Consider the following 13,656-nt stretch of genomic DNA (forward strand, 5'->3'; position numbering starts at 1 on the left):
GAACTATTTCTTGTCTGGAACCAGAAAGAGGGTTTGTTTTCCACGTAAAGTTCCAGCTTGGAGTAAATAGCATATTTTGAGCTATACTGTAATGAACTTCATGAACTGAGAAATATCTATATTTATATTTAAGCATTTATAAAATATTTACAGGAATGGCTGGGAAATTGCTTTGTTCTCCAGAGCTGCAGATCATGGAAGCAGAAAGCTTTCATGCAGAAATTACAAATTACCCTCTGCAAGGGTACTCAAAGATGGTGACTGTCACCATCTGAATAACATGTCAGTTGTCTGCAAGGAGCTCTGTGGGAAGGCAGGAAAAGTTCTGGAAAAGTATATTCCACTTAGCATTACTAATAGAGGAACACATGCTTGTGCAAAACCCAGCCAAGCGCCTTGCTCCGTGGATCTGAGCTCACTGTCCTCTTCCACACAGAGACAGTGCACTCAAACTCACCTGGCAACAGTTATTAGAGGGCTTGGGGTCTTTTGGCCACTACTGTGTGATTGAAGGAGCTGAACACGTTGCCAGCGAAGTTGCTGGACTTCAAGGGGTGTCCACAGTCAGGATAAATGAAAATCAAGTCCCTATGTCAAGGGCAGAAATGGCTTTGCACAAAAAAGAAACAGCAGACAGGTGTTCCATGGGAAACAGTTGGCATCATAAATAAAGCTGCCCTGCTGTCTGCAGAGATTATCTGAGGCATAATCTTGTCCTTGCACGGCAGCAGAAACCTGACTTTTCACCTCGGCCCAGAAGTTCTTTTGGACTCTCCCCTGCTCACAGCTTCACTTCTGACACCCACACCCTGAATCTGAAATCTCACTAAAGCTGCTGGCCCTGCTACCTGGGTTTGATACTTGCCTTCAAGGGACTGCTGATATCTCCAAGATCTCTTTTTAGGAGGTCTTACCTATGTTCTTCTAGTACATCTGTCATATTTGTGAACTTCCAGTGAAGTGCTGAGTTCGCAGAACCATAGAATTGTTATTGGATCTCAAAGATCACCAAGTCCAGCTGTCAGTCTCCTGCTACTTTGTAAAACAACACTCTCTCTGTAATATTCAGACAATAAATCTAACACACCCTGGAGCAATTGTTTTTATTTCAGTAAACTTGCTGGTCTTCTCTTCCAGGCTCTCCAGGCACCCAAATCCCTTAGACCCTGGGTACCAATTTACCAACCCCCATCACCACAAAAAGGGTCCCCCAAAAAGGACAGCGCTCAGAGCAACCTTACACAAACCTCCCTCTGTCATGGCCCAACCCCAGCCCACCACGGTGTTTGTAACTTTTCCCAGGGGATCTTCAGCCCTCCACACCCACTCACCTCTGCCAGAAATGCCGGCTTTCCACGCTTCGCTGGGAACCAAACGCCCCTTCAGGCCCCAGAATGAAATCCAGGGCAGGAGCCATCTGTCCTTGCCTGACAGGGAAACACACAACAAGTCAGCCAGGGAAAGGCACAGGACTTCAACTCTCTGCTGGACAGAAGCTTTCTGCTGTAAAAAACCCCCAAAGCAGATATGAAGAGCTGAGAACTGGGCAGCAGTGACCCATCACAGCTGCTGTGTCTCTAATTCCCACAGAGAAGGATGGTGACACTGGAAGATACAGAGGGGAATAGCAACTAGTGTGGGATTGCTGGGAACTTCAGTGTGGATTTGCTTTGTTTTAAACTCACAAAGACATCTCCTGTTGACTTCAGCAGCAGTGCTAATTGTATCAGCACACCCCAGTAAAAGCAACAAAAGGTGCTGGGTTTGTTTTCCTGATTTGTTATCAGAAAAATAATTTTAATTTGGGGGGGAGGGTTTGTTGTTGTTTGTTTGTTTGTTTTTTTGCAATAGAATAAGCTTTAACGTAAAGTCCACACAAAGGAAGATCCCTTTAGCAGACAGAATTTGTCATGTCTGCTTACACTACATCTTAGAAGTCTTGGCAACATTTTAATACCTTAGGATTCTTTTAGAATAACTTAAAAGACATTAAATGCAATTAAGATATGGCAATCAAGCTTCATTTCAGCCTTCCTGAGGCTGAAATTCATGTTCTCTGCTGTTGCACCCATAGCAAGGAGCTCGAGCACAACCAGACACCTCATTTTCACTGGTGCAGAGTTCTGTGCTGAGTCACAGCCTTCTAACAGAGTCCCAGCTCAGCAAATCTTCCTGACCATCACAAACTCAACTGCTCTCAACTGCACTGGGAAATAACACAGTTTGAATCTGCTTTAACTTACTGCACCTTTTACATTCCTTGCCATTCAAACAGACTACCTGGGCTTTTGACTAACAAGGAAAAACAACGAGAAAGTCAAAATATGACATACTTAGCCAAATGTATTACAGAATTTGGAGACTCTTACTAGTTAGGAAGAGGTGTTACTACTTCAGTAGAAATGGCCGTGACTGTCTACCGATTATTTGGCAGTAACAGAAACTGATCTAGAAACTGAATTAGAAGCAAACCAAAGTAGTTTCCTTGTTTCTCCATGAAAACATGCCTTGAAAGGGTCCAATAATATTTGTGAAAGGCATTACAAATATTTATCACTGTCTTTGTTGATTCTTCTTACACCTCCATTCTGAAAGACCAGAACCTTTGCTCCACATTGGATCCCACACCAAAAGCTCCAATGTTCCTTTTTGCACACAAAAAGATACTTTCTATTGTTTCCACTGGAAGGTTCTTGAAAGTGCAACAGCAAGACAAGGTGCAGAGGAAAGGAGAACCTTAATTCATTTTAATCATGCCAGAGAAAGCTGAGGAAAACAAACCATGTTCCATATTTAGGAGAGAAATGCACTGCAGAAATACAATGCACTGACAGTGAACGACACAATCTACCTGACCTGCATCAGGGCTTTCCAGTGCTCCCTTGAGAAAACAGTTCAGAACCAGCCCATGCCAGGCTAGAAATGCTAGGTACTAATCAAAGATCTCACCAGTAGTTACTAATCAAAAAATGCATCTATCCAGAAACTTTAGCACTCTCAGAGCACTGATTTACTGCTGGACACCTGCATAAAGGAAGGCCAATATAACCAAGATTCAAAACTCTCATTAACACAGACTTGGAGAGTGTTTATTTCTTCAGTCCATGCCTCAAAACTGTGTATTGGAGCCAAGATTTTCCCAAGCATGCAATGGTTGCCTGAGGACTGCTAAGGTAGTTGCAGGGCAATTACAGGAAAAGCATTTGTAAAAGATTGCCTGTGCTCTGATGTCTTTATCTCCCTTCAAGATCCTAAAGATGAATTTCAACCTTGAATCTCGGGCTCTTTCATTTCCTAGAGAACAACAGAGTGTGTGTTTTCTACTCCAGCTGACAACTACAGTGGACAGAAGAAACACCATCAGATGATTACTTGATTTTACTTACTGGAAAGTTACTCTGAGTTGGAGGTTTTCCCTCTGCAAACACCCTTGGCTCCTTCTTTGAGATCAAGAGCTTCACATGCAGACACACACAGACTGTAACCCCTGCCTTGAACTGGATAAATTATTCAACTCTTTGTAACAGTCAGAGTTTAGCAAGGACTCCAGGTGAGTTAGAAACAAGAGGTCATTATAATGTACAAAGAAAAAGCTGAAAAATAAAATCACAGGGCCTTATGGAACAAAAAAATTCAACCAACCAACCAACCAAAAAACACACACACTCTGCTAAGAACAATTTGTCCAACTGGTTATCAGGAAAACAAAGTATTAGAATCACACTGAGCACAAAAAAAGAAACCACAAACACCTTGCTTCATTCCATTTCACCCCCAAACACCAGTTTCTGTACTGTTTCACTTACAGAAAAATAATGTAGGCAACAGGTTGGTTTCATTCTTTTCCTGTGTGGCCTGTTCTGCATGTGCTCATTCTCAGAGATGTCTCTTTCTCTTCTTCACTATTTATGTCTCAGCCCAGTGGATCAGCCACCTTTTGCTACAGCCTCCAGACACAAAGTTTTGCACCCCTGGGCTCTCAGCACTCCATCTTTTGCAGCAGCTCTCGCTGCTGGAATGAACATTTGTGACATTACCTGTTCACTCTGACCCGCTCTTAGTGGCAGAGATGTTTGTTCAAAGGAAAACCACCACATTCCAGCAGATCCTTACTTGGGCTCCAAGAGCTGCCTCCTTACCTGTGCTGTACTTCCACCTGGTGGCAAATTTATTGCAGCACGTGGCCGGGTTCAGGCAGCTCTCCTGGCAGACCAAGGGCAAACCCCCCTCACCAGGAGCTGCTCTTGACTGCAAAGACAAGCAAAGCACTTCTTCCTCTACCACTCTCAGCACCTGCCCCACTTTGGCTCTTTCCCAGATGGAAAATGGGTTTAGTTTAGTTCAGGGCTTTTTTTACAACTTTCATCACTGTAAAATTACCACTTGGCCAGCTACTGCCAAGTGATATTTCAGTGAGATTATACTACAAATTAGGAGAAGGCAAATTAAAAAAACAAGATTTCAGTCAAGGCTTTCAGGACTTCTGCACAAACCTCCCTTGGACCATTAGGGAGACAGTACAGAAAACAGGAATAAATACTGAAGGCAAAACCTCCAATCACTGTGAGAAAGGTTGTGGCATCATCTCCTGCACAGCACAACTCAGCATCATCTAAGGGAGGAAAGTATGGAGCTAAGGTAAAACACTGCAACAGGCTGAAAAATAAAGATCATTCAACTGGATAAACTAGGAGAGGAGGGAAATGCCTTGAAACACCACCCTGACTGATCAAAAAAAAAGGTGAGTTTGACAAAGGAAACAATTCTCACAATTTGGTTTTTGGTTTAAAATGAACAGCAGGTGGAACAAAACAATTACATCTCACCCAATCCTTCACTATGCAGGTCCTCTCTCAACAGCTTCTCATGGCCCCAGGCAGCCCAAAAGCCTCACACTCTTTCCTCTCACACAGACTGCAGAGGAGAAGTGGGACAAAAGGTGTCACCCACCTGGCAGAGGAAGCTGAACTAACAAACCACTGACTCTCGAGTCCTTGTTGAGTTGCACTGTCAGATCTAAGAGCTCTTCCTCAGAAATGTCTTTAGGCCTCACAATGATCTCACTAGAAATGCCTGGTAAAAACGAAAAACAGGAGACACGTTAGCATTGGGAAACGAATCTATGGGCAGCTTGGTCATTTAGTCCAAAAACCTGTCTGAGGCTGAAAAACTCTTTCCTAACAACATTTCAACACAGAAGTAAACTTAGGGCTCCCACTCCAGTGACATTAAAACTACTTTCTTCCTATGTCCATGCAATTTCTTTGCTTTAGCTTCAGCAGAGGAGATGAGGAAGAAAATGGTGCAAGATTGAATTAAGACAAAACAGGGGATTCCTCCTGCTTTATTTTTTTATTTTTAAGTAACAGTATCTTGTGCTTACCAAAGGATCACTTACAGGACATACCCACAGCTGCAGCTGCTTTTATCTTGTTCCTGACATAGATATGACTGGCTGGATTGTCCCCTACCAATATGACAGTGAGATGAGGTCTCTTGTTCCCAACGGATATCCACGATTCCACATCCCTTTGAACTTCTTGCAACACTTGGTTGGCAAGCTTTGTCCCTGAGATAACTGTTGCTTCATCACTACAAAGACAAAAAGAAACACAATATTGAGGTCTGAAATTTCACCAGGAAGACACTTTGAAGTGTGGGATCTACCATGCTAACCACTGCAAAACGTTTTGATTCAGTTGCTAGTATTTCATTGGAAAACACACTACAAATCCACAGGAAAAGAAGTGCTTCCCCACTCGAATTTGAAGAGCGTTAATATGCCATCATTGCACATGGAAAAGGAGCTCACCAGCCACAAAAGGGTGGAAAAAGGAAGGGTTTTGGTTCATCAGCTCATAGCAAAACACCATCAAAGGATAACTTGATCTTACTTACTACAAATTCAGTCTCCGTAGGCTTCCCTCTCTGAGATGGAGAATTTAACATGTAGACACATCAACACTGTAACCCCTGCCTTGAACTGAAAATATTAATTAAAAAAGACTACTGTTTGTAACTGACAGTGTAGCAAAGAGTCCAGAGGAGTTATAATGAAAAGGTGTCACGATAACTAAAAAAAAATAAATCCCAGTGCCTGGTTAAAAAACCACCAAAACTGAACAAACAAAAACAAGCCAAACATACAAACAAAAAGCCAAAAAGCACACACACTCTGCTAAGAACAGTTTATCCAACTGGTTATCAGGAAAACAAAGTATTAGAAACACATTGAGCACAAAAAAAAAAAAAAGCACAAACACCTTGCTTCATTCCATTTTACACCCAAACCCCAGTTTCTGGACTGTTTCACTTACAGAAAAATAATGTAGGCAACAGGTCGGTTTCATTCTTTTCCTGTGTGGCCTGCTCTGCATCTGCTCATTCTCAGAGATCTCTCTTTCTCTTCTCCATTATTTATGTTTCAGCTCTACATGCCCTGAGCACAAGACACTCCTTTCCAGGTACTCATTATACCAGATAAACAATTAATGCCCACCCGTGCAGCAATGCCTTCCCCATTTCACTAGACAAGGATTTTACAACAGTTTGGTGCCAAAAGTCTGCTCCATCCATAGCAATGACTATCCTGTTCCTATGCCACTTGCACTATAAATGCAGTGTCTAATGACAACTTCTCCCAGCCTCTCAGCAAACCACCTTCAGTGCACACTCTTCCTCAAAACCTGGCCTCAGGCTCATTGAGCTCTCAAGGGCTCTCCTCACTGAAACCTCACCCTTCTCACCTCAGCACCTTCAGTCTTCTCAGTCAGCCAAGGATCAAAGGCAAAGCAAGTGAACACATCAACAGTGCTAAAAAGGCACAAATCTAGAAGGAAAAAACACCCTGAAACACACAAAACTGGGAGAAAACACATGCAATGCATCCTGCCCAGGAGATGCTGGGATAAGGCTCTTCAACACCTGCATCTCTCCAAGGACAACAGGGAGTTGTACAAACCTCAGAAAAAGGCAATTTTAGAAGGAAAAGACTTGTCTGGAAACAAAAATGTTTCACGACAAAACTGCTCTGAGAAATTAACACTCTGGAGCAGCCTAGACAGAAAAGAGGAAAATTATTTCACATTACTTCACATAGGCAGAAAAAACAAGGACAATTATACCTCAGCAAAAGGTTCCCTCCTTAGTAATGTCCCAAACTGCTTCCAGGATTGCACTTCCAGCTTTATTTCTGCACAACACCAGAGAAGGGTTGACTGGCTCAAAACAACCAGGTGGGAAGTGTGTTTGGGGGAACAGGTTGAGCTCTGTACAGGTGGGACGGCCACTGCTCCGCCCTGCCCTCCGTGAGCCTCAGTCAGCCTCTGGTCCGGTCCAGAATGGCAGAGACCGACCCAGGGGCTGCCCCAAAATGGCAGAGACTGCCCCAGGGCCTGCCCCAAAATGGCGGGGACCGACCCAGGGGCTGCCCCAAAATGGCAGAGACCGACCCAGGGGCTGCCCCAAAATGGCGGGGACCGACCCAGGGGCTGCCCCAAAATGGCGGGGACCGACCCAGGGGCTGCCCCAAAATGGCGGGGACCGACCCAGGGGCTGCCCCAAAATGGCGGGGACTGACCCAGGGGCTGCCCCAAAATGGCGGGGACCGACCCAGGGGCTGCCCCAAAATGGCGGGGACTGACCCAGGGCCTCGAGAGCCCCCACAACACCAGGGACTGACTCCTTGGGCCCCACAGGGAACATGGAAGCACAACTGTGCCTGGGGGAGGCCCCAGCCGAGGGGAGCAGGGGTGACAGGGGTGTTGAGGGGCTGCTCTGCTCCATTTCCATCTCAGGATTTTTTTTTGCAACGATATAGAAGTCCATATAAGACAAAAAATTATTTCACATTAGTTCAAACAGGCAGAAGAAAACAAGGACAATTGTACCTTAGCAAGAACTTACAGAATGGCCCTACTTCACAAGATCCAACCTCTCCTGCATTCCACCAGCTACATGGATACTCTGAAGTTAGAAAAGATATCAATGCAGACAGTAGCTCTGTTTTTCCTATTTCATATCTACTGGGAAGAGAGAAGGGAAATAGCATTTTTCACAAATGCCAAATATAAAAATATTAAGTACTAAATACCAAAATATGTTGGTGCTTCTCAGGTTTAGAATCCAGATAGTCTATGTCCTTTGATGGAATTGTTACACAAAAACTACTTGAACAAGGAAAGCTTCAGCTGTACAGAAAGGTTACATTGCAAGAACTACTCAAAACACTGAAATTAGGAAGTAAATTCTTACTATTCTTATTTTAAACATTAGCCACATGAAAACCTTGACCAGGCGTTGGTCAGTGACAGATTTACTGACATTTATGACAGATGGAATGACCAGGTTAAATGACAGATTTCATGTGTTACTATGCCACCCCGTCCCAGTGGTCTCCTAGAGCATGGAGGCTCTTATTGTGAACTCAGTAAAATGTGACTTTACAACAGGAATTCACTTACTGAATTCTTCTTGTGAATGAATCCAGTCACTTGCAGGGCATGACAGAAACAAAGATCTCAGTTGCTGTTCCAGATCAACCCATACACTAAAAGCCCAAGATCAGATGGAGCATCACAACAGGATTCTCCACGTCCCATACATACCACACAAACACCTCTGGAAAATCATTAGGGCAGGAACATCTCCCTTTTGCAAAACTGGAAAAAACAGTTACCAGCACCACAGAACAGAAGCAGGATATGCAGTGGTCTGGGAAGACACCTGCTTGGGCCAAAACTGGCAGAATCAGTTCTCCAGATACAGAACAGCAGAGACTTATTTCAGTGACTGTTCAGCTTCCTCATCTTTTCACCTTTGAAAACACAGAGCAAAGACAATGCTTTCAGCACAGGCGCTTGGGTTCTGCTGAACTGAGCCAACTTTCAGGCAGCATTTAAGACAACTCCAGTAGAAACGCAAAGGTTGACAAGCAGGAACCGAGTGAAAGCCTCCCACCCACACCCAGGCAAGTGCTCGGAGCTGCTGTGCTACACCACCAGCACAAGAATCCCTGTGCACACAGCAAAATACATTAAACCAGCGCGGTGATTAATGTCAGGACAACGGGCCTCACTGCACCAAACCGTGGCCTGCTTGCCACCACACCATTCATATACATGGTAATGCTCGGGAAAACCACTGAGAGGCTCTTGAAGGTACCAGGAGCAAACAAACGCGTAATACCAGCTTCCCCTCGGGGAGGGGACAGGAAAATCACACCGCAAGGGCTCCTTCCAGGCGCACCGCTTAAATCCCCGCCGCGATTTAAATCGCCGGGCCCACTCACCGCCCCCCATCCCGCTCGCACAGACCTCCGTTTTCCCGGGAAGAACAGCGGAACTCATCGCGGATCCGAGGCCATCCACCGCCGAGGCCGGCCCTGAGGGGAGCCGAGCCCGCTGCCCCCTCAGGCCTTTCCGCCCTTTCCGTCCGCCCAGCGCGGCGCGCGCTGCCCGCCGCGGCGTGAGGGGACCGAGGAGGAGGAGGAGGAGGAAGGAACGAGAAAAAAACGCCCCGATGGGCGCCGCGTACCTGTCGGCACTGCAGGGGGAGCTGCTGGCGCTGCAGGCGGCCCGCGGCGCCGGGCCGGTGAGGGCTCGCCAACGCCTCAGCGGCGCCAAGCCCGGGCACAGCAAGGCCGAGGAGGAGGAGGAGGCGAAGGAGAAGGCTGTGGTGGCCGCCGCCATGTCGGTCGGTCCCCAGGGACGGAAGCGACGCCGTAACCAAGCGACGAGGGAGGAGCCGGGGCAAAGAGTGGGACCGACGGGGGGCGGGCGCAGCTGAGGGACGGGAACAGAAGTTCACGGGAACGAAAGACTGCAAACGAAGAGCGACCATTTGCGAGGCTCCAGCTCTACCCTCAGGCGCAACGTCCTTCTCCCGGCGATCGGCGGCTCCGGCGGTCCCTGAGCTCCGTCCGTCCCTCAGCTCCGGCGGTCCCTCGGCTCCGCCCGTCCCTCGGCTCCGCCCGTCCCTCGGCTCCGCCCGTCCTTCGGCTCCGCCCGTTCCGCCGCGACTCCGGTCCCGCTACCTGCCCCGGCTCCTGCCTCTTCGCTTGGTTACGGCGACGCTTCTCTCTCTGAGGACTGACCGACGTGGCGGCGGCCACCACAGCCTTCTCCTTCGCCTCCTCCTCCGCGCTGCTGCGCCGGGGCTGAGCGCCGCTGAGGCGGTGGCGATCCCTCACTCACAGCGCCAGCAGTTCCCCTCGCAGCGCCGACAGATACGCGCGATGATCGGGGAGTTTTCCTCCGCGCTCCTTCCTTTTCTTCCTCCTCCTCCTCCTGCTCCTCCTGCTCCTCCTGCTCCTCCTGCTCCTCGGTCCCCTCACGCTGTGGCGGGCAGCGCGCGCCGCGCTCGGTGGGCGAAAAGGGCGCGAAAGGCCTGAGGGGGCAGCGGGCTCGGCTCCCCTCGGGGATTCCTCAGCAGATTTCAAGCGCCTGCACTAAAAGCGTTGTCTTTGCTCTGTGTTCTCACACGTGAAAAGGTGAGGCAGCTAAACAGTGACTGAAATAAGCCTCTGACCCCCTGGATATTCTGCCAGTTTTGCCACAAACAGCTGTATTTCTGGACGGGTACTTGCTTCTGTTTTCTGCCTCTGTTGCCAAATACTTTGAAAGTGTTGGAATAAATAAAACTCTCTCCTACCGTCTTGGTAGTGTTAGAAAGGAAGGCATTACTTTGTTTCTGGCCCAAGGTGTGTGTGTGAAAGACTGAAAGAATCCCAGTCCCTACACAGGCACCATTAATAGTATTTTTCACCTGCTTTTACCTTTTAGAAAGCAAAGAGATAATTGATCATTGGTTCTAAATTACATAATTCTCTTTTCTGAGTTCCTATTCTACCTTCTTTTGGCTACTAATTTCTCCTTTTCTATAACAATTAATCCATATCTGTAGTCTTTTTAGTGTCTTTTGCCCTCTGATGGGTTTTTTCAAGCTCAAATACTAAGCCTTTTTTCTTATTATTATTTGTTGGTTTTTTTTGAAAAATGTCCTTCTAGATGTCCAAGTTCAACAATATATTTTTCTTTCCCAGGCTTTGCTCATTGAAGCATATCAAGGTCAGTTTAGCACAAGTTCTTACTTTTGCTAAGTAGAACTTAGAAACTTATAAGAATCTATGTTCTTATAGAAGTAGCTACCTTAGAGTAATTTGAGGCTTAATACAGCTTATGGTTAATTAAAACAAGTAATTAAAAGGTTTAATTGCAACCACTGAAAATTAGAAAAGCTATATCCTTTCCAACACTGCTAGGAACTGTTTTGTCCAGTTCTGCAAAAGGAAGGTGTTCCTGCAATAGTGATTTTCCAGAGGTTTTCCTGTAGTATGTATGGGACATGTAAAATCCTGTTGTGATGCTCCATAAGAATGTTCTCATATTCTATTCCCAAATACAGAAGGTCACAGATGTTCAGCGTGGCTGGCTAAGTATGTTGGAAGGGTGGGTCATATAAGTGATACTTTAGTAAGCACAAGATATTGTTATTTAAAAAAAAAAAAAAAAGAAAAGCAGGAGGGATTTCCTTTTTGTCTCAGTTTCATTTTGTACCATTTTCTTTCTCATTTTCTCTGCTGAAGCTAAAGAAAAGAAATTGCATGGACATAGGAAGAGGAGGTTTCTGTCAGAGCAGGGTTCTGCCCCATCCCAGGCACAAGGAAAAACTGCCAGGTTTGTTTTGCATGAACACCTGACTTGCCTAAGGTTAGCAAGTTCTCTTTTGCAAAAACCATTTCATAAGTTGCTCCATGTTTCTATCTTTGTTTGTTTTTATTCCCCAGGTTGGCATAAAAACAAGGTTATGGTTGCTTTCAGTGTCTCTGAGGAGAGTTCACTTCTAGGAGACTCTTTCATCAATGTACTGAATATCTCAATTTCCACAACCCTGTCTCATTAGGAATCAGAAGGAAACTCCCTCTCATCAGAAAATGGAGAATTAAATTGTAAATGATAACAGTGTGGGTTAACTTTATGTTTTTTTTTTAATTAAAAATCTTATAACAAGAGATTATAATGTTCTAAGTTCTATAATATGCATGATATCTTTTAATTAGTTATCTCCTTTTAATGCAAAACCACAAAATACTGACTAAATGCAAACATGGTGTTTATGTCCCTCAACTGTTGTTCCTGGCAATGTCTGAATTTCCTTATTAACTCTCCTGTGCCTTTATTTGGCTTTTTGCACCATCCCTTATGCTCTCTGAGTGGGACAGTGGGATATATGGCCTCACAGCAGCAGGGTTATGTTGGGATCTGGCCCGGAATGGGTGACATGTGGTTATGGAAAAGATGCCAAAAATAATCCTTCTGAGATGGAAATGGAGCAGAGCAGCCCCTTGAGAGCAGCCTGTCACTGTCCTTTTATCTGCTCCCCTCAGCTGGGGCCTCCCCCAGGCACAGCTGTGCTTCCGTGTTCCCTGTGGGGCCCAAGGAGTCAGTCCCTGGTGTTGTGGGGGCTCTCGAGGCCCTGGGTCAGTCCCTGCCATTTTGGGGCAGCCCCTGGGTCAGTCCCCGCCATTTTGGGGCAGCCCCTGGGTCGGTCCCTGCCATTTTGGGGCAGCCCCTGGGTCGGTCCCCGCCATTTTGGGGCAGCCCGTGGGTCAGTCTCTGCCATTTTGGGGCAGCCCCTGGGTCAGTCTCTGCCATTTTGGGGCAGCCCCTGGGTCAGTCTCTGCCATTTTGGGGCAGCCCCTGGGTCAGTCCCCACCATTCTGGACCGGACCAGAGGCTGACTGAGGCTCACGGAGGGCAGGGCGGAGCAGTGGCCGTCCCACCTGTACAGAGCTCAACCTGTTCCCCCAAACACACTTCCCACCTGGTTGTTTTGAGCCAGTCAACCCTTCTCTGGTGTTGTGCAGAAATAAAGCTGGAAGTGCAATCCTGGAAGCAGTTTGGGACATTACTAAGGAGGGAACTTTTTGCTAAGATATAATTGTCCTTGTTTTTTCTGCTTATGTGGATTAATGTGAAATAATTTTCCTCTTCTCTATCTGGGCTGTCCCAGAGTGTGAATTTCTCAGAGCAGTTTTGTCTTGAAACATTTTTGTTTCCAGACCAGTCTTTGTCTTCTAAAATTGCCTTTTTCTGAGGTTTGTACAACTCCCTGTTGTCCTTGGAGAGATGCAGGTGTTGAAGAGCCTTATCCCAGCATCTCCTGGGCAGGATGCATTGCATGTGTTTTCTCCCAGTTTTGTGTGTTTCAGGGTGTTTTTTCCTTCTAGATTTGTGCCTTTTTAGCACTGTTGATGTGTTCACTTGCTTTGCCTTTGATCCTTGGCTGACTGAGAAGACTGAAGGTGCTGAGGTGAGAAGGGTGAGGTTTCAGTGAGGAGAGCCCTTGAGAGCTCAATGAGCCTGAGGCCAGGTTTTGAGGAAGAGTGTGCACTGAAGGTGGTTTGCTTAGAGGCTGGGAGAAGTTGTCATTAGACACTGCATTTATAGTGCAAGTGGCATAGGAACAGGATAGTCATTCCTATGGATGGAGCAGACTTTTGGCACCAAACTGTTGTAAAATCCTTGTCTAGTGAAATGGGGAAGGCATTGCTGCACGGGTGGGCATTAATTGTTTGTCTGGGATAATGAGTACCTGGAAAGGAGTGTCTTGTGCTCAGGGCATGTAGAGCTGAAACATAAATAATGGAGAAGAGAG

The 13,656-nt window shown here is 46.3% G+C and overlaps 1 protein-coding gene across 9 annotated transcripts in view; it reads right to left on the reverse strand.

The window, feature by feature from the left end:
- RASSF6 (Ras association domain family member 6) overlaps positions 1–13,656 on the reverse strand; it is a 92,664-nt gene that overhangs the window by 63,264 nt on the left and 15,744 nt on the right. For 2 of the 9 annotated variants that reach the window (XM_064651330.1, XM_064651327.1), the window contains exon 1: positions 1,332–4,402. The gene's annotated coding sequence lies outside the window, so the exon portion shown is untranslated. Of the gene's footprint in view, positions 1–1,331; positions 4,403–4,950; positions 5,065–13,656 lie in introns of those variants that run through there. The other 7 variants (XM_064651328.1, XM_064651326.1, XM_064651331.1 and 4 more) reach the window with 6 other exon arrangements.

This window comes from Pseudopipra pipra, chromosome 4 (assembly GCF_036250125.1).
Source record: "Pseudopipra pipra isolate bDixPip1 chromosome 4, bDixPip1.hap1, whole genome shotgun sequence".
NCBI classification, from domain to species: domain Eukaryota; kingdom Metazoa; phylum Chordata; class Aves; order Passeriformes; family Pipridae; genus Pseudopipra; species Pseudopipra pipra.